Source organism: Lissotriton helveticus, chromosome 1_1, assembly GCF_964261635.1.
Source record: "Lissotriton helveticus chromosome 1_1, aLisHel1.1, whole genome shotgun sequence".
NCBI lineage: Eukaryota > Metazoa > Chordata > Amphibia > Caudata > Salamandridae > Lissotriton > Lissotriton helveticus.
In genome coordinates this window covers 225409254-225433289 of record NC_136057.1, presented here as the reverse complement: position 1 = coordinate 225433289, position 24036 = coordinate 225409254, and positions in this window count along the sequence as shown.

Below are 24036 nucleotides of genomic sequence, written 5' to 3'. Positions count from 1 at the left end.
CTTTACATCTAAAACACTTGTTCACAACTTCTGGGAACATTCTCTCCAGGGCCTCCGGGGTGTAATACGTGAGCCAACGTGATAAAAAAGACATTCTTTTGTAATTGGCCGCCCGGAGTGCTTTATTACCCAGGTGACATAATAGCTCCCAATCCTTATCTGTAAGAAAACATTGTGTCGAGAGGCTTATTTTCTCTAGATGTATCTCAATTATAGGAGAAGAGCTGGCAAAATAGAGCTTTTTATACCAAAATCCTATGCCTTTATTTTTATCCCCGTACAAAGCTGTTATCGACGCAGAGGGAGAGATGAACAGGCCACCTATCTCTCTTCTAATAAAATAAACCATTTGTAAATACTCTAAAAACATAAGTCGCCTGGAATTCTTCATTCTATTTAAGATCTCTTGCCAGCTAATTACCTTATTTTGTACAGATAAATGTCTTAATTCCCTAAACCCGGAAAATTCCCAATCTTTCAGATGATTCAAAGATATCTTAAGACCCATTTTGGCACATTCAGACAAACTCAAATAATTGGAGCCGTTAGAGCCATGTTTTTTAAAAAGGAGCAGTAGTCTTGCTGTATACACTTTTAGTGGGATGTATGACGTTACAACGCATACTTTTACCACGCATACCTTTACAACGCGGTATTTACAACGAATACCGTTACAACGCATAGCGCTTTGGGGTGCTGGATAGTGGTAAGTATAATTTTCTATTCCAACTCCAGTCCCCGTGGACACTAGGGAAGGTGTTGGATAGAAAATTAAACTTATTACTTACCCTAGAGCGCCCCCCAGCGCAATGCGTTGTAATGGTATGCGTGGTAATACCTGCGTTGTAATGGTAGTGCGTTGTAAAAATTTCGTTGTAAACGTTGCATACCCTTTTAGTGTCTTATATCTAGATTTCTTGGGGAGCTTAGCGGTTTTTAAAAAGATAGGAATTTGAGAACCTGCTTCCTGTATCATTTTTTACAGGAAAAAATTATCTCTTGTCTGCCTAATCCTTAATAGTCCTGCCACAATATTGAAAAAGGCTGCATCATAATATGTCTTAAAATGGGGGAGAGCCAAACCACCTTGATCAATCGCCAGTTGAACTACTGAAAGTTTGACTCTTGAAGCTTTTTTATTCCAAATAAAACCTCGCATCATAGTTTCGAGTTCATTAAAAAAAACAGTATTAACTTTAATTGGAATATTGCTAAATAAGAATATGAGCAATGGCAATACAATCATTTTGATTAGTGACACTCTACCAATCAATGACAGTGGGAGCAAACACCATCGATCCAGCAGATTCCTTATTTTAATCTTCATTTTAGTATAATTCAAGGAAAAGAGTTTGTCATAATCACTGGTCACATAAATACCTAAGTATCTAATCGGGTCCCTTTTTTCTGCTTGGTGCTGAAGATAAATCGGAAGAAAATCTATACTTGTGTTTAAAACAAGAACTTCAGGTTTTTTTTCGTTTACCTTATACCCCCCTATTTTTTCATAATCCTTAAGCTCCTTCATGAGACTCATGATGTTTTCTTTTTCAGGAGCCAAATATAGGATAATATCGTCGGCGAACAATTTTAATTTGGACATCCCGACGATGGGTGGAAAAATAGCAATGTTGTTTCTTATTCTTGTTACTAAAGGTTCGATAAAAAAAGTAAAAAGCAAGGGGGACAATGGCATCCTTGCCTTGTTCCCCGATTACTTTTAATCTTTCCAGCATGTTTAGCATTAATAATTATCTGGGCTGATGCCCCTTCATAGATATTATTTATCATTTGTATAATTGAAGCAGGGAATCCAAATTGACCCAGTGAAAAAAAAAAGTGCAGACCAATTAACTAGATCGAATGCTTTTTCTGCATCAATCATTAAAATACACGCATCTGTTGAATTTATATTAAAATAATCTAGAGCCTGTATTAGAAATTCTGTATTGGCTGCCATATACCGACCCGCAATAAAACCTGTCTGATCGTGATGGATTACCTCCTGAGCTGCTAAAACAAATCTCTGCGCCCAAATTTTCATCAATAACTTGTAATCCGAATTCAGTAAGCTGATCGGCCTGTAGGAGTTCACATCTTCTGGATTTTTTTCCTTTTTAACAAAGCTAATAATTGTAGATTCTTTGAATTCTGGGGGGACCTTTCCTCCTAATCTGATGTAATTAAATAGATTTTTTAAAGGTTCTTCAAGTTCCTTACTAAATACCTTATAGAATTCGATAGGGAACCCATCCTGTCCGGAAGCCTTTGCTCCCGATGTTGCCCTTATACCCTCGTGAATTTCGATAGTACTTATTTCATCCCTGATTTGATTACTTCGGGAATTGGAGATTTTGGGAATTTCTATACTAGCAAAATATTCCTGGATCATTATATCCTCCACCTGGTATTCCGTGGAGTAAATACTTTCATAATGATCCAGAAATACCTTAGCAATTCCTTCACTCTGAGTTTCTACTCCACCCTGAGAATCTCGAATTTTTAAAATGAAGGATGACTCTTGTTTCTTTCTAACAGAGTCAGCCAAAAGCTTCCCCGCCAATTGACTCACTTCGTAGACCCTTTGCTGAAAGGCCCTAGAACTATTTATCTCTTCTAAGGTAAAAAATCCCTTAACATAGCTTTAGCCTGCTCCCATTGATTTGGCTGCTGATTGATCTTTAGAGCATATTCCCTCTCGACAGCATTCTGAAGAGCAGATATTTTATGCTTGCGATTATTTGCCTTATTAGTGGAAAACGCGATGATCTGACCCCTGGCGGCTGCTTTAAACGCTCCCCAGACAGAGAAGGGTTCAGCTGAATTATTATTTACTGAGAAAAATTCGATCACCCACTCTTTGAACCCTGCAACCCAATCCTTATTCTGAAGAAGAGTGCGATCCAGTTGCCACCTGGGGCGCTCCCCTTCCATTCCTCCTATCATAAACTCTACTTCAACCCTCCCATGATCCGAAAAAGGGTTGCATCCTATCAAGGTTCTAGTGATTTGAAGTGATCTGGAAGTTAAAATAAAGTCTATTCTGGATGCTGATCGAAACCTGTTAGAATAGCAAGTATATGCCTCCTTATCTAGATTCCAAGAACGCCAAGCATCCCGCAGTTGGTATTCTGACAGGAGTGCTTCAAATATACCTTTTGTCCTAGGTTTTAATTGTTTTTTCGTTCTTATTGGAAGTGTCCCTCCTCAAATCCTGGATGTAATTGAAGTCTCCTCCTACTATGATTTGCCCTGGGGTGCCCCTTAGAATCTCACTGATTTCCAGCAAGCCCGAAGTATCATCAAGGATGGGGCCATAGTAATTCACAAAGTTAAACATTTTTCCCAACAGCTTTGCTACAACCCAAAGCCATCTGCCTCTAGAATCTCTCTGAACCTGAAGGATTTCCCAGGGGAGGTTTCTTGCAAAATATACCGCAACACCCCTTTGGGCTATCCCTGCTGAGGAGAAAAACCCATGAGAAAAGTATCTCGGCAAAAACAACTTCGGGGTATTTGTCTTAAGATGCGTCTCCTGGAAAAAGACCACCTGCGGATTAAGAGTTATTACCCATTTTAGTAAGGCCCCATATTTCTGCTTATTAAGCAAACCGTTCGCATTTATGGACAGGATAACACTTGAGTTATATTTCATCTAAAAGCTTATAAAAATCTTCTGCATATTCCGTACCAAATAGAAATCACACTACACAACCTGCTGCACTTGTTCCTTTTTGCTGCGATTACCCCCCCACCCTCGCCCCCCCCTCTGAATGTGGAGCCACCCCCCCCTTCCACGCAGCCCACATTCCTCCCTCTTCTATCTTCTTTTGGTGTCTTCTTGCTACACCCTAATGCGACCCATTAACCCTGGACCGCCCCTTCATTCTAGTTATTTAGTTATTTAGATCGATCAAGCATACTATTAGAGAAAGCATTTTTTTTTCCTTTTTCAAACATTAGCACCAGCAGAGATCTGCTTAAGGAGGGTATGTGCATCTTCAATGTCAGAAAACATATAGAATTTCCCTTTGACCAGAACCTTCAATTTTGATTGCTGAGCAATCGATGCTTGGGCGCCATTAGCCTTAAATAAATGCAGGATCTTAACAAACTCTTTACGCCTTTTGGCAGCCACCGCAGTCATATCTGGGAAAATTCTGCATTTTATTGTTCCTGACACCGGGAACTGACGTTGTTGATAGGCCTTGGACAAAATCTTTTCTTTGATCCTAAAATCAGCAAAGTTTAAAAGTATCGTTCTAGGAAAAGGGGAATTTGCGAAGCGTTGCGCTGGCACCCGGTGAGCCCTTGTAATTGTCAAATCTCCCTCAAACTCGGGAAGAACTTTCTGTAGAATGAAGGAGGAGACCCATTGGATAGTATCGGAGCCTTCCACTCCTTCCGGAACCCCTACTATTCTCAGATTTGACCTTCTCGAGTGGTTTTCAAGTTCTTCAAGTTTGTGCTCCAGCGTGACCTTCTTCTTAGCCGATTCCCTAGATTCCTCCATTACCAAATTCACCTTATCTTCGAGGACTGCGATCCTAGTCTCCGCTTCCTGTAGTCTATTGGGAAATACCAACATAGATTCCTCAAATTTATCCATTCTGGAGTGGAGAGTAGCTATCTCTACTTGTTGGTTATGCTTTATCTCGCGTATTTCGTCCAGAATCAAATTTAACATTTCACGGATATCCATTTGATACCTAATTTCAGTCCCAGATAAGTCTGTTTCGTCCATCTTAGGATCTATGTTCATAGCTGTCGGGCTTTTATTGATGTTCTGCTGAGCTTCCTCTCCTGTTGATATCTTTACACCCTCTTGTACTCTTAAGTTTTGGGAGGAGCTCTGGGCCGAGATCCCATTCGCTGTCAACTCCTCTGACACAGTTTGTGAGGATTGTACTGGGGATGCGAGTGAAGACTCCGGGCTCTGCTCGAGAAGCAATGTTGAAGATAAACCGGATGAACCAGCACCCTTCAATGACACAGAAGAAGCAGACTCCTCCTGGAAGATAGGAGCCATCGGAGCCTGATGGATGGACGATTTTGGAGTAGTTTTCTTTGCAAAAAGAGGGTAATCCTTCTTACTTTCCAAACTGCCAGATCCGGTTGTTTTCTTCCCTTCCAAGTCAGGAGACGCAGACGCAGACTCTGAGACTATTAGAGGGGAGGTAACCAACGAGGTAACCAACGATGATGCTGACTTGGAGGTTGGAGATTTATCCAAAGTGGCTATTTTGGGGCTCTGTGCCATTTAACGAGGAAGATGAGAGATGTCCTTCGTCCTCAGAAGATTCAGGAAGAGTATCTTCTGTGGAATTTTCTTCTTTATTTTTCTCTTTACTTCTGTCTTTCTCTTTATTTCTGGCTGCTTTTTGAGCAGCTTTCCTAGCTAGGGCGAGGCGTGTTTTTGTATTCAAACGAGGAGGAGCCAAATCTGTTTTATTCTGTTTTGAGGGCTCCTCACCCTCTTTCTGCGGTTTGCCCATTATGGCCCCCCTTTTTTTTTTTTACTGGTCACTCCCCCTGTGCTCCTAAATACCTCTGTACTCCCCCCACAGGATTAAACAAGTCAAAAAACAAGTCCGAAAATAATATCTTGAGGGCCAACTTACAAATATATCCTGGTACAGACTTGTGATGATGATGAAAGACTGGCACCTATTGAACTATCACCAAAAATTCCAATCTGAAATCTGTAACAGGTTTGTAGTCCAAACAGAGCAACTCCGCAGTGCCAGCAGCTGTATTAATAATGCAGGCACCAGCACAGGCACAGAAAGCAGTTGACAGGCAGCTCCACACTGCCCCCCATCGATTTTGGAGCACCAATCCGGACCCAGTAGGCAATCTTCAGCAGCCCCTCGCTGCAAGCACAAAAGCGCCGAGACCAAGTCCCTGGTATCTTCCACGGAAAGCCCAGCAATGCGCCGAGGGAAACGCTTACCATGCCTCTACACCCCCGCTGTATAACACCTCGGCGCTGCTCTGTAATCTACTTCAGCGCTCCAACTGCCGTGGTGCAGCTCCGTGTCTTCCCGCCTTCATTCGCGGGAGAAAATTCGGCCCGAAAAGACGTGACTCTGCCTCGCATCCAGCACCTTTCACATCTGCTTCAACTCCGCCATTCCTGGGGGCGGGTCACAGGGTCACGGGTCACGGCCGGCTACTCGGAGGCGTGGAACTCCGTAGCCGGCATGTCTGTAATATCGATATCAAATATATTGATGTTACTAATCTTGATGTTACCAATATCGATATTTGTATTATTGTTATGTATTTTATTATGTATTTAATATGTATGTGTTATATGTTTTTTGTTAAGTATTCTATTGCTTTTAAATTATATGTATACTATTTTTATATGTTAATAATTGTGTGTTTTAGTACCGGAGTGGGTTGAGGGTTTATAGGGGAACAGGGTGTAAAGTAATTTAATTATAGTAAATTAATTATTCATTTTTAGGAATTATAATTTAATTCTAATTAATTTTGGCATTTAGGTTATGGAGTGGGTTGTGGGTTTATAGGGGAATTGTAATTAAGTAATGATTTATTTGTATTTATTAGTAGTAATTAAAATCTAGTTGAGTAATTATTAAATGTATTGTTGGGTATCGATAATTAATTTATTGGACATTAATTATTAATTGCTAAATATTTTACATTATAATTTTTGGGCTATGAAAATTAATTTATTGTTGATTAATCATGAGTTGGTAATTACATAATATTAAATAATTTTTTTTAATTTGTATATTAAAAAGCAAATAATTAATTGTAATAAGGTTTAATAAATATTATTTTTTGGTATAAAAAATCATTTTATTGTTCAATATTTTTAAATTGTTAACCACGTTTTAATAATTAATATTGTTGGGATATGCAACATATTTTTTTTTTCACAACAGGTGTGGGATATGCAACATATTTTAATGTTCAATATTTATTATTTGGTAATTAATAATTATTAATTAACATTTATTGGTATTTATTATATGTTATTGTTAATTAATTATTCAATTGTAATTATTTTCTTAATAATATTTAATGATTAATTATTTTAAATACAAAAATTATTTATAAGTATGTTATATTTAACTTCTAAGCTATCTGACACTTTCCCTACTGTTCCACTCTCTGGAGTTGGAATAGTAATTTTTACCCCTACGCTATCTAACGCTTTCCCTACTGTTGCACTCTCTGGAGTTGGAATAGTAATTTTTACCCCTATGCTATTCAACGCTTTCCCTACTGTTGCACTTTCTAGGGTGGGAATAGTAATTTTACGCCCTACGCTATCCAACATTTTCATTACTGTTGTTTTTTTTTGGAGTTTGAATAGTAGTTTTATTTCTTTAGCTATTTAATATTTTTGTTTTATTTTAGATAATGTAGTATATAATTAATTTTAAAAATATTGAAAGTAAATAATTTTTTCAAATTTATTAAACACAATTATTTAGGGCCCCATTAGGATGGTAGCCACTGCCGGCCTGGCGGGGGCGATCCGCCTACCATCCATGCCGGAATGACCCCCGCCTTATTATCATGGCGGGGGGTCCACGGCGGACGGAAAGACCATCCACAGCTTTTCCACCGGGTCACCTTGCGACCGGACGGATAAGGGTTCTATATGGTGGCCGTGTCTATCAGACACCGCCAGCCATATTACAATGGCCATTTTCCAATGCCTTTCCATGCAGAGTATGCTTTGGGGGCCCGTTGCGGGCCCCCAAGGACTCCAGGAGGGTGGGGGGGGTGCACATGGGGGGTACCTATGGTACTGTCATATAGATATGCTTTGCCTACATGATGTGTTAAGTTACCATGGTCTTATTAGGAGTTTAAACGCGATTTTACCTTTCTGCTGCTTCTGAACACGACACATAATTGTTACTTTAGCTTTGAGCCTAGTAGAATGTTTTGCTTCACACGAGAATAATATGTTGTTGCTTTGATATCAGCTTTGCTTGGTGAGCTGTGTCTGTACAGTGAGTGCTGAAGCCTTCAAGGATATCTCGACACAGTGGTTGTTGTGAGGTCTGATCGTCGCACATTCCTAGACATAACATACATGCAGCTGCAGCCAAATTCTGGCTTTAGGCACGCTGTATATTGCATTACACAGAGCATACACACACACTTGATGGTGCTTCGCATGCAGAGAGCTGGTGGAAGATGATGTGATCCCTTACCACTAGGATCTGTGGTATGGGGCCGCCCTGCTAAAACCCAAAGAGACCTTCTTAGATATAATATAATATACTAGCAAGGGAGGGTGAGAATTAGGTGTCTTTTAGCCTTCTTCCCTCTAGCATTTTAACATGCTTTCACCCTTTGTATTCTATGGACTAGTAACTATGCTGATTACTTTGTTTCTTATAATATGTTTGCTTGTTTTTAGCTAAGATACTGCGCTTGAGAACTATGCATTAGGAAATAAACATTTCAAATGTGCACGCGTCCTCATTTACTCCTTGTTCTGGATTGAAATGCTGTTTATAACGAAAGAGTGTTCATGTTCCACGTTACCTGAGGTGTTCTAAGTCCATGTTCTGGTTTGTCTAAATATTGGGAGTTTGTAATAACCAAAGAGACACTGTAGCTAGTCTGGTAGGGGATTTTGGGTGCTAAGGTGAGTTTTGGCACACCCTAATTCACTGAGGTTCCAAGTCTCTATGCACAGTTCTGTATGAGAACGGAATCCCTGCGACGTGGCGCCCAACCGTTGGTGGTCTTATTACATGACACTTGAGTAGTGCAACGTTCGCTCCTTAACCCCTTCACTATTGTTTCCGGTTAACGGTGGTGTCGGACAAACCTACCTATATTTACATAGGTCTTTTCAAGCTAGAATCTTTCAAAACGGTTTCCTTGAATTACTACCCAGTTGTGCTACAGAGTTTACTTTGTACCTCTTCCTTTCTGTGTCACAATGGCCGCGGTGGACATTCCGCAACATAGTCGCATTGTGGTGCGCAATCATTTGCAGACATACAATGTCCCCGTGGATGGCATGGCAGTTATAATGATGGTGAGTGCAGAGGTGGCTTACCCTTACGAAAATGTTTACTCTTGGGTTACCTTCCCGGCTGTGAACGCAAACACTACTGTGTTCGACACGCACACTCCCACTGCTGTGCCACAGGAATATGCTCCGTATAGGGCACAGGAAGTTTCTATTGATGCTTGGCAGCACCGCATTTGGTTTGATGGCGCCCTACCCCACTCTTTGACAGCTCCGAGGTTAGGTCCTTTGTCCATTCCAGGCGCGACTTGGCCTGTTTTGGCTGGATTTACACCCCATCCTCAGCACGGAGCGTGTAACGTTGCTGACTTGAGACGACTACATGTAGTCACAATCAGCGTGATTAGGTCGTTAGTGCAATACATAACCCGTAATCTCCCGGGCGGGGCCCCAGGTGGTGCGGCGCTTCCTGCCGGACAGGGCAGAATGAAGCTTAGTCCTGTTATGGTCAACGCTGTGATGGGCAAGCGCCCCCAGGATAAGGATGATTAACCTTTCTGGCTTGCCGAGAGTTTGACCAGCTGGAAGCAGTATTTCCTAACATGACTCCTGGTGAAAAACACAGGATTCTGACAATTAGCATGCCAAAAGACTTGACCCCAGAAATAATTGGTGACTGTGAGACATGGGGAAAATAATTTGTGGCAGTCTATGCGAGGTGTTACGGCACTTCGTCTATGACTGTCCTTCCAACGGTCCTTTAAACGTGTTCAAGATGAGCATGGACCTGAGGCGGCTGTTGAATTGGGTATGCGCCTATGTGGCTCCTTTGATGTAGTTTCCGATCTCATACTTGCGAATGTCAAGGGAGATGCGGTGAACTTTCAGGTATCCAATGCTTTGCAAGTGATTCCAGATGTCGAGAAATCCCGACAGTTAGCAAGGATTATTGTGGCGGCTTATAAAACCGTGGGCCGCAATAGTGTGGGTCTCAAGCCATTTTCTATTAAAGAGAAAAAACAACCCCAAGGGCAGAAGTCAGAAGCTGACGAACAGCCCAAGACCCAAAAAAAAAATTGGCCAAAAAAACAAAAACAGGGTAAACAACAACAACAGAGACAGGAGTCTCGTCCTGCGTCTCCATTGCCTGCGCCCCCTGAACGTGTTTATGACTTGCGCATTCGCGCGAAGATAAAATCACCTGATCGTTTTCAGGTTTCTGATCAACGCTTTCCTCGTTCTTTTCAGGACTCATCGGCCTCATCGACCGGTGGTGGAGGAGGCGGCAGGGGTCGGGGTGGCCAGCAAGGACAAGACCAGCCCCTCCCCAAAGACGGTAAAGGCAAGCAGGACGATTCTAAACCGAAGAGACCCGTTTCAGAAAAAGAAATTCACCGCTTTAAAAGCGAGATATGCCACAGATAGTGAGAACGCAGCTTCGAAATCAGACATGGGCTCTGACCTTGCTGGACAGCGCGGCGGAGATTACCATGGTGCGAGACGCCCTGCATCCACTGTTGAAGGTGACAGCGACTGACCGTTATGTTGTTGTGGAGACAGCTGACACTAGAGTAGTTCCCTCTGATAGACTTTATGAAATAGTCCTGTTTATTGAAGGTGACATATAGCGTACCATAAAAGGGGTATTTTGGGAAAATCTTACACCTACCTATGACATTTTGTTAGCGGAGGCTGACTGGCCCCCACCTTTTGTTCTCACAGCTCCAAGAGGGGAGGAGGTAATCCTCCCTAGTTTCGCGCATACAGTCTCGAAGGAGCATGCACTGAATTTTGCAGAAGAGTGGGCTGTACCGTACACACTGTGGTTGGGATAAATTTTTCCCACACCACGAAATTCCTTTGCAGTCTAAGCCACAGCCTCAACCTCAATATCCCATTAGGCGTGAAGCTAAGGCTTCTGTTGGGGAAATCCTTGAGCAATTGGAATATCAAGGAGTGATTGAAACATGTGTGTCACTGATGAATAACCCTCTTTTTACTGTGACCAAGCCTGACGGATCATATTGTTTGGTATTGGATTACCGGCATTTAAACTCGCATTACCGTACCTGTGCAGTACAGAATACTCACGGCTCTGCCTTAGTGGATAGTCTTGTGCGTAAGCGGTTTAAAAACATGCTTGACATTTCCAACGGTTTTTATGCCTATCATTTGGATGGTCTGAGTTCCCAATGGACCAGTTTTACATGCGGCGGTGAACAAAAGCAGTTCAAACGTTTACCAATGGGCTATAAGAATAGTCCTGGAGTATTTGCTGCCCGCATAGTCTCTCTCTTAGAGAGAGTCGACCCAGATGCATGTTCGTATGTGGATGAAATTTATCTCACAGACGACAAACTTTGGGAGCATCTGTGTCGAGTTGACCACATAATTTGTAACTTTGCAGACTTCGGTTACAAATTCAACTTTGCAAAATCGCACATTGCAGAGTACACAGTGTTGTTCCTGGGCTATGAGCTCAACAATGAAGGTCGAGTATTGGCTCCTCACTTCTTGGAAAAATGCGCACAAGTGCGCGCTCCGACAAATCTGAAAAAATTACAGTCTTTGCTGGGATTTTTGAATTTCGGGAGGACGTACATTCCTGAGTATGCCCAGCGTATCAAGCCTTTGTATGCTTTGATTCAACCTACTTTCACCAAATCGTGCTGGCTGCCAGAACACTCAGCTATTCTGCAATCTTTGCAGGCTGATCTGCTTGAATCTAAATACTTACTGACTCGTGATAACCACACCAACCTGGTGATAAGAATCATCCCTGGGGCGGTGGGTTTCACTTACCTTACTTTTAACGAAGGAGACACAGTACCTATTGCCTACAAGTCATACTTGTACACTTCAGCTGAAATGCGACAGTTTTAACGGCAGTGCAGATGGTGATTCTTAAGGAACGTGCTCTGTCACAGGGAAAACGCATGTTGGTGGTAACCCCGTTTCCTGCATCAGAAGCAGTTACGAAAGCCAGTGTACCTAATTCTAAAGCTTTGCACCTTCGGTGGATACAATGGGCAACATCATTGACATCTCCGGATGTCACCTTTATTCTTGATGCCTCCTTACAGTAGCAGGAGTTTTTGCAATATGAATTTGTTCATCCTGCACCTTTGACTATGCGGCCTTTGGAGGATTTCCATTGCATCATATACACTGATGGTTCGGCGCAGGTTGCGCCTGGGTCTAAGCACGCATACGTTTCCGCTTGCGCCATTGTGGTCGGTGCCATGGTGAACGATGAGTTCAAGTTCAGAGTCGTGCACACGCAGACTCTAGGGGACTGCACCGCACAATTAGCAGAGCTTCGTGCTCTAATGCTTGCATTAGAATACGCTGATCCTAGTGTGACGACTCATATTGTAAGGGATTCTTACTACTGTGTCCAGTCTTACAATGAGAACTTGTTCTTTTGGATTCAGAATGATTTTCGTGATACCAAGGGTAGCACAATAAAACATAAAATGATCTGGGTCCGAGTGGCTGAGCTTAATGAGCAATTGCCACTCGTGTTTGTAATTCATACTCTTGGTCATCAGCCCATGGGAGTTCACGCTGTTGGCAATGCGCGTGCCGATGAGGCAGCAAAAGCAGCAGTATCGACATATTTAGTTGCAGCAGTTACACGGTCCAAAAGTAAGATTGATGATGATATCTTGGCAGCAACTGAGAAGGGAGGTAAATATCCTAAGGGGTTCCCTTCGAAGTATTCATACCACTTAAGTCCCGATAAGGTTCCTTATGTGAAAATACCTGACGTTGGGGAGAGATTGATTCCCAACTCGGATCGCAGAAATACATTGATCACAGCGGCCCATGAAGGAGTTGCGTCTGCGCATGCAGGCATTTCAGCCACTGTGGCTCAGTTACAACAGCGTTTTTGGTGGGGGGACTGTACAAACAGACATGTGATTATGTCCTTCAATGTGACATTTGCCAGCAGATTAAGCCTTCAACTGCTGCGCGTCCGCCCCAAACACAGTTGTTCCTTTCTAATAAACCACTAGGTTGTGTTTATTTAGATCATTGAGGTCCTTTTTCATCTGATACTGCATATAAGTACATCTTAGTCGCAGTTGATTCATGCACACGCTTTGTATGGGTCTGGCCTCACTGCAGCGCTGATTCACGGACTGGCATAAGGGATTTGCGTGTCTTTGTGGGGATTTTTACCTGTGGTACCTTCCATTCGGATCAGGGTCCTGCTTTTGCCTCTAAGGCGTATAAGGATGCTATGGCTTCGTTGGGGGTCCAAGTCAAGTTTTCGTCTCCATACAGACCTGAGGGTAATAGTGTTGTGGAACGAATGAACCGTGACTTAAAGCAATCATCGACAGCTCGAGTTATAGGCACTGGCAGGAACTGACTGGCCCACCTCAATGGCATGCAGCGTGCTCTTAATAATCTCCCTAGAAGGTCACTGGGTGTGTGGACCCCTTACGTAATGCTCTTTGGTATCAAGATGTATGTACTGGACCTTGACAGTCTAGACCAGGTGGCTGTTGCTGCCTCCTTTGACGTAGATAAACATTGCAATGTTTTACAGACTCTACAAGAGATGAGAGACAGTCTTGCAAAGGAACATTTGCCCTCCACTTCGGATGATGCGTTGCAGATCCCGGTAGTTGGCTCGCTACCCCAAGTTGGAGAATTGGTTCGAGAGAAGATCGAAAACAAGAAAGAATTTGGTCCCTCTTATCGAGCTCCAGTTCCAGTGCTTGGTGTGAAGGGCAGAAGAACAGTCAATTCACCTCCACTTCCAGGTCGTAAAGAAAACAGGTATATCTCCATTGACAATGTCAAGATACACAGAGTGGCCGATTCTTCTTAGTATGACACCGGCAGTCTCATGTCCTTCAATTGTGAGAAATTCTGTATTGGCCACTGCTTCGAATCCTGAGCCTGAGGTGGCCCTCGAGATGCCTGCAATTTCTAGTCCTTTATTGAGTACATTGCCTGGTACTCAACTTGATGAAACTGACTACACTTACCCAACTGACTTATCGATGCCTGATTTACAAACTAGTTTGGCCACAGAATCCAGATTTTCATTTGATAATGTTTCGCACACATCAAGAAAGCCTTCACGGATTACAGTGTTTGCGAGATTATTTAAAAACATTTTTTGATTCCCCCTTGGACATATATTTGGCTGGTGTTTTTTTCGATTTGCCTTTTAAAGTCAATTGGTTTTGTGTTTTATTTTTTCCGAATCGTCAATGGACACTATGTCGAAGAGAGAACATGCATTCGACATCTTAATGGAACATTGGCACCCCATTCCTCCTCGCATACTGCACACAGATTGAAGAGAGACTCTTGGCTTTTGTTAACATCACTGCTTGGCCTGTCCTGGATGGGATTGTATGGGATGCTGTTAAATTTCAAATCCATGGCCCCAATGTGCCCCAATGTCCTTAGAGTTAACATGGGGGATGTAGTTAAACAAAACATACGTTCTGATGATTGGGATGTTCAGGCTGTAGAAGCGTTGTTTTCTGATTTGAAATATTATGCTGCCTTTAATGCTGAAGATTTGTATTTAGAATCTGCTAATTATGGTGATTTATTTTGTTTTCGGGAGGAGCACTGTAAATTATACACAATGGGAACATTGTCCAGCTCCTATGCAAGGCAGTTTGAGTACCTTTTTGAAAAAGTACACTTATTTTACTGATTTTAAGCAGTCCAATCCCACATCATTTTATTTTAAAATGACAGAAAAGTCCATGTCCAAGGTTAGGCTTACCGATACTAAGTTATTGTACTCAAAGTCCTTTCTAGACCAGCTAGCTGTTGGAGGCTACGAGTTGTGGAAGGAAACAGTTGAACTTAAATCTGTTTGGGGTTCTAAACGTTTAGCAGGTACAAGGCACTGAGGCTTTGCACCGTGCATGTCCCATGCCGAATCATATGTTGTTTTTTAATTCTACCATTTCACAGACAACATGCTTTGGATTGGCTACTTCTAAAAAATTAAATGCTCCTTCCTTCCCTGATTTTGAAGAATATTCAGGTTGGGTTAATGCTACAAAATTTTCGATCAGAGAGTTGCAAACTCTGTTGTTAAATTCATCATTTAAAATATCCAGTTTGGATCCCAATGGTTGGTTGCTCTGGCACAAAAGTGCTGACTCGTGCCAACATCGTTTTCTGGGTTTAGCTGAAGGCTTTACACAGGTCAGGGTCGATCCCCGGTTTGAGAGTGACCATTCTGTAACTACCTATTCAGTAGGCAAATTATGTCTGAATTGGCTCAAACATTCTACCTAGGCGTCAGTTAAACTGCATTTATCTAAGCTGACTGACGATGTATATCTGAATGATTTCATAAAAGGCCCGGCTAAAGGTAGATCTAAAAGATGGATATATGCTGTTTATAACGAGCTCTGGAAAACATCCCACATTGAGGCGGCTGCCCGCCTTAGGGCTATAGATCAGGCTAATTTAGAGAAAGTGCTTGCAGTGGTAGATAATAGCATTAACACGCTTTCTTCCCGCATTTACTCATTGGATAATATTGTGTCATCTGTTGTTGATATTGTGCAAGATGAAGTGTCTGTATTATACCATGGTCAAAATCAATTGCGTTCTGTTATGCAGTTTGCTTGGACCCTGCAGACACTTAAGGTCGGGAAGGTTCCATGGCTTTACATGAATACCTCTTCTCTATTTGCCCCATTTAATTTGACTGATAAGCAACGTTTACTTTCAATGAAGGATGCTTCTTTTTCCATGTTACATATTGAACGTTTGGAATCTTTACCATTTTCTATGGCAGAGGCCACTACTGCAACATGGCGTACCCACGGGTTAATAACTCTACCGATTGCTCTTTTCGAATTTAAAAATTGTATGAAGTATTGTGCCATTGGTAGGTACAAGCCTATTGGTGGCTCCTATCTCCATGAAGCCTGGTTGCTTCCTTTTACATAAAGAGACCTTAGAGAGGGCAAGGAAGTTTATCTGAAGGGTGAGGAATGCACTGAAACACTGGATCACTCAATAATGTGTAGACATATCCAATTACACAGCTCTTCTAATCAAAACGAGCCTAATTTAGCATGTGTTTTGAAAGGTACCCCTGTTCCCGCTATTGTTCCCACATTCACATTACTGGCAAATGGGAGTTATTTACTTTTAAACAATGAGGATTGCTGTGGGTTAATAAAAGGCATTGCTTATGTCATTACAGTCAGTGAGCGTGTGGTTTGCTGTAAAAATGTGATGTATCCACCCACGCATGGGAAACTGGATGTTTCCATCTGGCCGAGGATTCCGACCTTGAAAGCAGAGTTCAATAAGATGAGTCGCATAAGAACTCTATTGTCCCAAAAAGAAATTGCCCTGACATCTGCTTGTGAAAGATTTATCCTTCATGTAGCTAACACCCGCACAGAGGTGCATGCTTTATTAAATACTGACCTTCCATTGCATTTCGGTGAACTAATTCACACAATCTTTAATGCATCTTCCACATCGGGGCTGGCGCACTTTTTTAAAGTAGTTAGCAGCGGTCTTGTGACTTCATTTCAAAATATATTCGGGGTCATTCCTGCTTTCTTCCATTCGATCTTTTCCAGCCTATTTGGTGGATTTCCTGTTTTACTGGCGCTAGCTGCTGGCGTTCTTGTGCTATTTTGTTTTATTAAAAATGGATGCACATCCTGTGTTCCAAGACGAGCTGTCGCGGCTGGCACTGTTTCGCAACAGGATGCTTGAATACTATAAGATGCTGCCGCACGCCACCTTAAGTGCAGCTTATGGATTATCGTTTCGATTTTCCTATTTTACATGTGTCCAGCCTGTCTTTCATTGCCTGAGTTGCGATTTCGACTGGGCCCTGGATTTGTGTCTCTGCAATGTGGTGTCTCCTGAAGTGGATTTTAATCAACTCATGAGCCCCTTAGTTGCTAATGAATTGCTTTGTTCTGACGGAGGGATTATGGCCTTTGCAGCGATGCATGTAATACTGGGTCGTTTGAATGTATTCGCAGCGGCGCAAGAATTCTTGGCACAAAGCTTCATCGAGAACCCACCGAGTTGTCCTCTGATGGTGCTAGAGGCTCTGGTAATTGAAGAGCATGTATGTTCTTTCCCACTATTGAATTGGATGGCTGAATTATTTTCGGATGAGAACAGTGACTTCCTTTTGGAAGCTGTTGCTGCTTATTTTGCATATTCAGTGCTAGGCTAAGGTCTGTCGATGCCTTTATTGGCATTGGCCATTTTTTTTTTTTAAGGCTCTGAAAAAAAATTTGGGGAGACCCTGACCTATTGACTTTGATGAAGGCGAACACTAAACTGTCATGATTATGAGATTTCGGTTTTTTGAGTGACAATTTTTTTAATTTTGTCACTTACTTAAATTTAAATTGACTATCATTCTTGAACTCTGCATTTCAAAAATGTGCCCCTTATCTTTTCTTATCTTATCTTATCCGTGCTCGGATCAAGAGAGGGTGTCATATAGACATGCTTTGCCTACACGCTGTGTTAAGTTAGCATGAGCTTATTAGGAGTTTAAACACCATTTTACCTTTCTGCTGCTTCTGCACACGACACATAATTGTTACTTTAGCTTTGAGCCTAGTAGAATGTTTTGCTTCACACGAGAATAATATGTTGTTGCTCTGATATCAGCTTTGCTTGATGAGCTGTGTCTGTACAGTGAGTGCTGAAGCCTTCAAGGATATCTTGACATAGTGGTTGTTGTGAGGTCTGATCTTTGCACGTTCCTAGACATAACATACATGCAGCTGCAGCCAAATTCTGGCTTTAGGCGCGTTTTATATTGCATTACATAGAGCATACACACACACTTGATGGTGCTTCGCATGCAGAGAGCTGGTGGAAGATGATGTGATCCCTTACCACTAGGATCTGAGGTATGGGGCCGCCCTGCTAAAACCCAAAGAGACCTTCTTAAATATAATATACTAGCAAGGGAGAGTGAGAATTAGGTGTCTTTTAGCCTTCTTCCCTCAAGCATTTTAACATGCTTTCACACTTTGTATTCTATGGACTAGTAACTATGTTGATCACTTTTTTTCTTATAATATGTTTGCTTGCATTAGCTAAGATACTGTGCTTGAGAACACTGCATTAGAAAATAAACATTTCAAATGTGCACGCGTCCTCATTTACTCCTTGTTCTGGATTGAAATGCTGTGTATAACGAAAGAGTGTTCATGTGTTCCACGTTACCTGAGGTGTTCTAAGTCCATATACTGGTTTGTCTAAACATTGGGAGTTTGTAATAACCAATGAGACAATGTAGCTAGTCTGGTAGGGGATTTTGGGTACTAAGGTGAGTTTTGGCACACGCTAATTCACTGAGGTTCCAAGTCTCTATGCACAGTTCTGTATGAGAACGGAATCCCTGCGACAGTACCCCCCATGCACAACATGGCAGGCACCATGCAGTGCCTGCCATGTTGTGCATGGAAGTGCACAGCATGACTTCCTGGCATTGTGGCGCGCGGTGCTGAGTGCACCGCCTGCCACAATGTCAGGAATGCTGGATGTGCCCGCCACGGTGGTGGGCACATCCTAATTTCCACAACGGGACCTCCGCCCTTACGGCGGGCGGTACCTTTCTAAGATGGGATTGTCCGCCCGTCATCCTAATGGGCCCCATAGTTTTTATTTATGTTATTGTTTTATGTGTGTAGATGGATTTGTAATTTATAATATTTTTTAATAATTTATACATTATTAAAATAATTATTCAAACAGATTATTAAGTAAGTCTATATAATATATATATATTTTATGTATATGTTTAATTAATGTTTTATTATTATACATATATTACTTTTTAACTGTTTATTTTATTTATAAGCATTATTTACTTAATTTTACATTTTTTTAACAAACAACCCCGATAATTTTAATAACAATATTTTATTTTTGATATTTTTGGACTGACCATGTTGTAGATAGGATGTCGATATTCTTGCCTTCGATATTCTTGCGTCGATATTTCTGTAGATCGATATTCTGACCTTCGATATTCTGTCAGTGATTCGACTGTTGGCTGTCGGGCCCTTTGCCACGCTATATACCAGTGAACTAGGTTTGCCCACTGGAGAGGACAGGAGTCAGACCCCCGGGCCAACATTTATTCTGCTCCAGGGAGGCCTTTCATTGTTGGAGCGTGGGCATTCTGACGCATTACACAGATTTATCATTACTGCTGGACATGGGAATGCGTCAAAATGCCACGAATAACCAGGAGAAAAAAATGTATTTGCAGCACATATGGAATTGCAGCACATATGGAAAGAGAAACTGCTTCAGGTGATTCTTTTTGTGCAGAAATATGTCCCCTTCAGCAGAAATATATTTCTGATTGTAGCCTTGCACCATGGTGCAAGGGTGTCTGCACTGATGCTAGGCAGCACATTGTGAACTCCCACTCTCCTCCCAAGTTACTTGCCCTCCCCATGCAGAGTGATGCAAGGCAGGGACATGGGGTGCCTTCATTACTCCAGATTTACTATACCACAGAGAGCCATGCAAGGTGGCTCTGCACTGCATAGTAAATCTAACTTAAGAGCTTGTGTTGCCTTATGTTGAGTTATGTGGCAAAAGTGAAACGCAAATGTTTTTAAAGCAGATTGTGTGGCCTGGTCCCTAAGGGTATCCAGGACTCTGGCGCGCACTACAAAAACAATTCAAATTATTCCAATTTTTTGATTTCAAACAAAATTTTATCAAAAGTTCATCGATATTACACTTTGCTCAGCTACAAAAGAACACGGAGCCTCATGGAACTACTCAACAAAGAAACAGGGCAAGAGGAGACCAGTCAACAACGTGAAACCCACAAAGGTACTATGTGATGCTATAATTGCAAGAATTGCAATAATGTTATACCAGGTGACACCTTATTGCACCCCCATACAGGAGAAAGAATTCATCTCAGGCACACCACCAATTGTAATTCAGAGCATGTAGTATACTCAATCAAATGTCCTTGTGGACTACTGAACATCGACAAGACCGATCGCAAAGTGAAACTACGACTTTCAGAACATAAAAGTCGCATCCGCAACAAACACTACACATCTCCACTCTCAAAACACTGGATAGAAATGGGGCATACAATAGCCCAATTACGGTTTCAGATCATTGAACTTGTTCCTCAACGATTGGGATTCGATAATGCTAGAACCTTACCCCAAAGAGAAACCTTCTGGATACGTAGACTTCAGACACTGGCCCCCTATGGGCTCAATGACAAAATGGAAATGATTTGTTTCCTCTAAATTTCCGGACTATGATCACATGCCCTTTGGACTCTCAAGGGGTTCCAACACACAGTGATAGGTACGTACACAATACATGACCCCAACACACACAAGCGCTTCAGCGAAATAGTGTGATCATTAGATTGTAAATAGGCAGAAATTGCTACAGCTGAATATTATTGTTAAGAAATATGTTACAACTTCTTGAGTGTTTGTTTTACTTTCAATATTTTATTGGCATAAAGATCTACCTTATTGAAAAAAGTCATATGCAAAGGTTATGAGTTCCCAATGTTTCGCTAAAATCTTATCTCCCAGGGATATCCACCTTCATAAGCCAAAAATCCCTAAAGTACACTATTTGAAAACATTCGGCTTCCACTTCTAATAATGGCGACCGTTTAGCACTTTCCATTAGTCCTCTGTCAGTAGCGATGATGCATACTTATCAGCGCTCAAAATAGAAAAAAGGCCACGGACGTAATAGTTGAACGCCAGTAAACACATCGGTCGGCAACGCCGTACTCAGCACGAATATTCTCACTACCGGTAAGATTTTAAAACAGACTTACTCGTCAGCTTTTTCAGCCGACTAACCGCGTGTCATGTTTTCTAAAAGCGGCTATCTCTCACTTACAGCTGCACTGTCCCAAATTCTTCAAGTGAGACCGCTAGTACGGTCCCGAAGGCTCGCAGGTAAATGACCCCTTTTTTTCTACTTTACGAATCTTTGAGACTCTGATTAGAATACATACTGAGTCACGCCCTTGTACTTTGCATCCTCTTAGGAAATCTATCCATATCGACCCAACTTACACTCGCAGGTGAGCTCCTAAGTATGACTCTTATTCTTTTGTATACGCTTACAATGAGACATATAAGATTTCCGCCAATAAATTCATTTCGAATAAAAAGCCCTTATAATTTTCTCTTTTTAGACCGGCAGCAATCCTCTCGATATAATTTTTATCGAGTTACCTTACGCCATTGGTAAGAATCCCTAAAACTACAGATAAATTGAAAGCGTACAGCCCCTACGGCGTCACTAGTAACGTAGTTTCTTTCTTTCCTTTAACAGACCCCCGACGAAGGGGCCTCAGCCCTGAAAGGCATTGGGCTTTTTAAACAGTTTGTTTTGTGAATATGCATTTATGATCCAAAGAATGTAACTGTTCATTTATTTGTTTATGTGGAAATGTTCAGTATATAATACACAGATGAGCAAAGTGTAATATCGGTGAACTTTTGATAAAATTTTGTTTGAAATAAAAAAATTGGAATAATTTGAATTGTTTTTGTAGTGCGCGCCAGAGTCCTGGATACCCTTAGGGACCAGGCCACACAATCTGATTTTCACAATGAGCAGGCACTAATCTAGCGCAGCACACCTACCGATTAAACATCCTTAATTAAGTAAAAACCGAGTGCTGTACCCACACTCATTCAAATGTTTTTAAAGCCATGACAGGGAGATCAAGCCCTAGTAGGGAAGTGTGTATTTTTTAGGTTTTTGTTGACTGTGTGATTAGACCCAGCAGAACATACTGACGTGTCAAAGAAAATGGCAAATTGTAACTACCTAGGGAAAACTGCTTGTTTGTTTATTTATTTTTTAAAAGAGTTGAATATAACATGCCACACCTGTTTGTCTCCCATCTGCAGAGTTTTCAAGAAGGGGAATTACACTACACACCAATGGAGGGGATGTACATTGACCTTTACCCCCTGCATAGGACAAATGGTCAACTGACTGCTCTGGAGGTCCCGTTCATCTCCTCTACAGAGACTGACAAATGTCAAATTCAGACTGGGCTTCAATTGACCAGAATATATTCAAGTGTATTTTAAAAGACAAACTAGTGTATAGCACACAATAAATCTGGCTACTTTGATCAGCAACCTAGCAAATGGTGTAATAATTTAAACTAAATATTTTTGGCAGTGTCTATTTACCCAGCCACCAGCCAAATAAAACAAAATCTTTGTTAAATAAGCAATGGCCAACAAAAAAGTAGATAATCTCTGCTGTGTAGATGGCCCTAGACTAAATAGTAAAGATGCTGTACTACTTTACCAGTGGTTGGATAAATAGTGTGAAGTAGATCTTTATTTAGCTAGCCAGAAATACAAAACGGCCTATACGCAATGGTAGTGTGGTGGCCATCTTTTAATAAGGATGGAATCTGTGTGAAGCCTTTGAAAGTAAGTGCATATACAAATCCATAATAGTCCTGAAAAGTTAAACACATGAATTTAGCTAAGCTGTTTGCAGATGAAATACAATTTTGAATAAAAACATTTATGGTATAAGACATGTGAAATCAAACAGATGCTTCTGGATATGGCACACAGATATTTTCAGCATTGGTCAGGGAGTATTTAGCTGTCAGCAAAGAATGCTGAGTATGGTATTAAAGCATGTTACATAAATGTTTTATTCACACATGAAAAAACATTTTCTTTTTATATTCATGATGCTCCTTTTGATGTTTTTTGTAGAATTGGCTCTTTTTGGCATTTTTATGAAAGGCATTGTGCTAACTTTAGACTTCTGTTTAAGGGGGATTGGGCTTATTTAGTAATTCAAATCCGGCAACTGAACAGCAGTCAACAAACAGCAGCAAACAGGGAATGCAGACATATAGGGTGTATACGCCCTCCAGAGAGAGTGACACATACAGTGGGTATTTGGTGTTTGGGGACACAGTGCTTTGGGGCTCGTGCGGGAGGTAAATTGAGTGACACACTATAATGGAGTTTCTGTGGAAATTGGAAGTGAAAGCAGGAGATGAGTAAGTAACGCATCTGGATAATTCAGAGGAGACGTTTACGCTGCTGCCTTTGAATAAATACACACTTTCATGCTATTAACGCAGCAGAGTAGGTTTAAGGCATTGATGCTAAGTCCCATGTCACAAGTGCCCCCTTCAGCTGCACCGACATTTTAGTCACCTACATGATACATCTTGGGAATGGTAATTTTGATTTTGTCCATTTTAATTAGTGTTTTGAGTGGACACAGTCCTAATCCCTGACCTCATTTCTATACTTAAGAATCTCAGCAAAAGAAATCTGGAAGCAAAAAAACTAATAGAAATCTGTGTGACAGGCTTGGATGCTGTACCTGACTAAAGTCATTGTGAAGGGGGTGCCGAGGATGAAAGCAGTGGGAGGAGGATTATGAAGAAAATGGGAATAAGGGTCAAGAAGTGGACCACTAGGAGAGATAGTGTGACCAGAGCCACGAGGACCAGGACAGGAAGAACTATGCCCTGGAAGACCTAACCTAAGAGGACCAGGGTTACCAATGCCAGGTGGGGCCAGGAACAAATAGACGATGAGGAACAGGCAGGGCTTTAAGCGAAAAATGAAAAAACTAAGGAGTCTCTCAACGGGACATCACTAAGGATGTGTCTTAAAAACAGGTAAGATAATAATCTGTGATTAGCATAGTGTGCTACCTGACTGTTATTTTGCTGATTTTGCCATTCCATCCACACGTTTAATCCAATAAGTAACATTACACCTTCAACAAACAAGCCTAGGGCTATTGGTTTTGCCAATGGTTGTTGGTTGTGTAAGATCAATAAGCAACAACTATGGGTATGTTGTATAGAATATTAAAAATGCTTATGTTTTGCGATGATGTGACAGTAAAAGAAGTATAACAAGTCCCTTTGAAGTTACCTCAAAGGCGGTGAAGGGTAGTACCTAAGGGAGAAGGCAAAAAGACAGAGCCCAATAGGGATCAGTGTCAGTATCTGCTTTTTGGAACTATGGGTGCTGAGCACC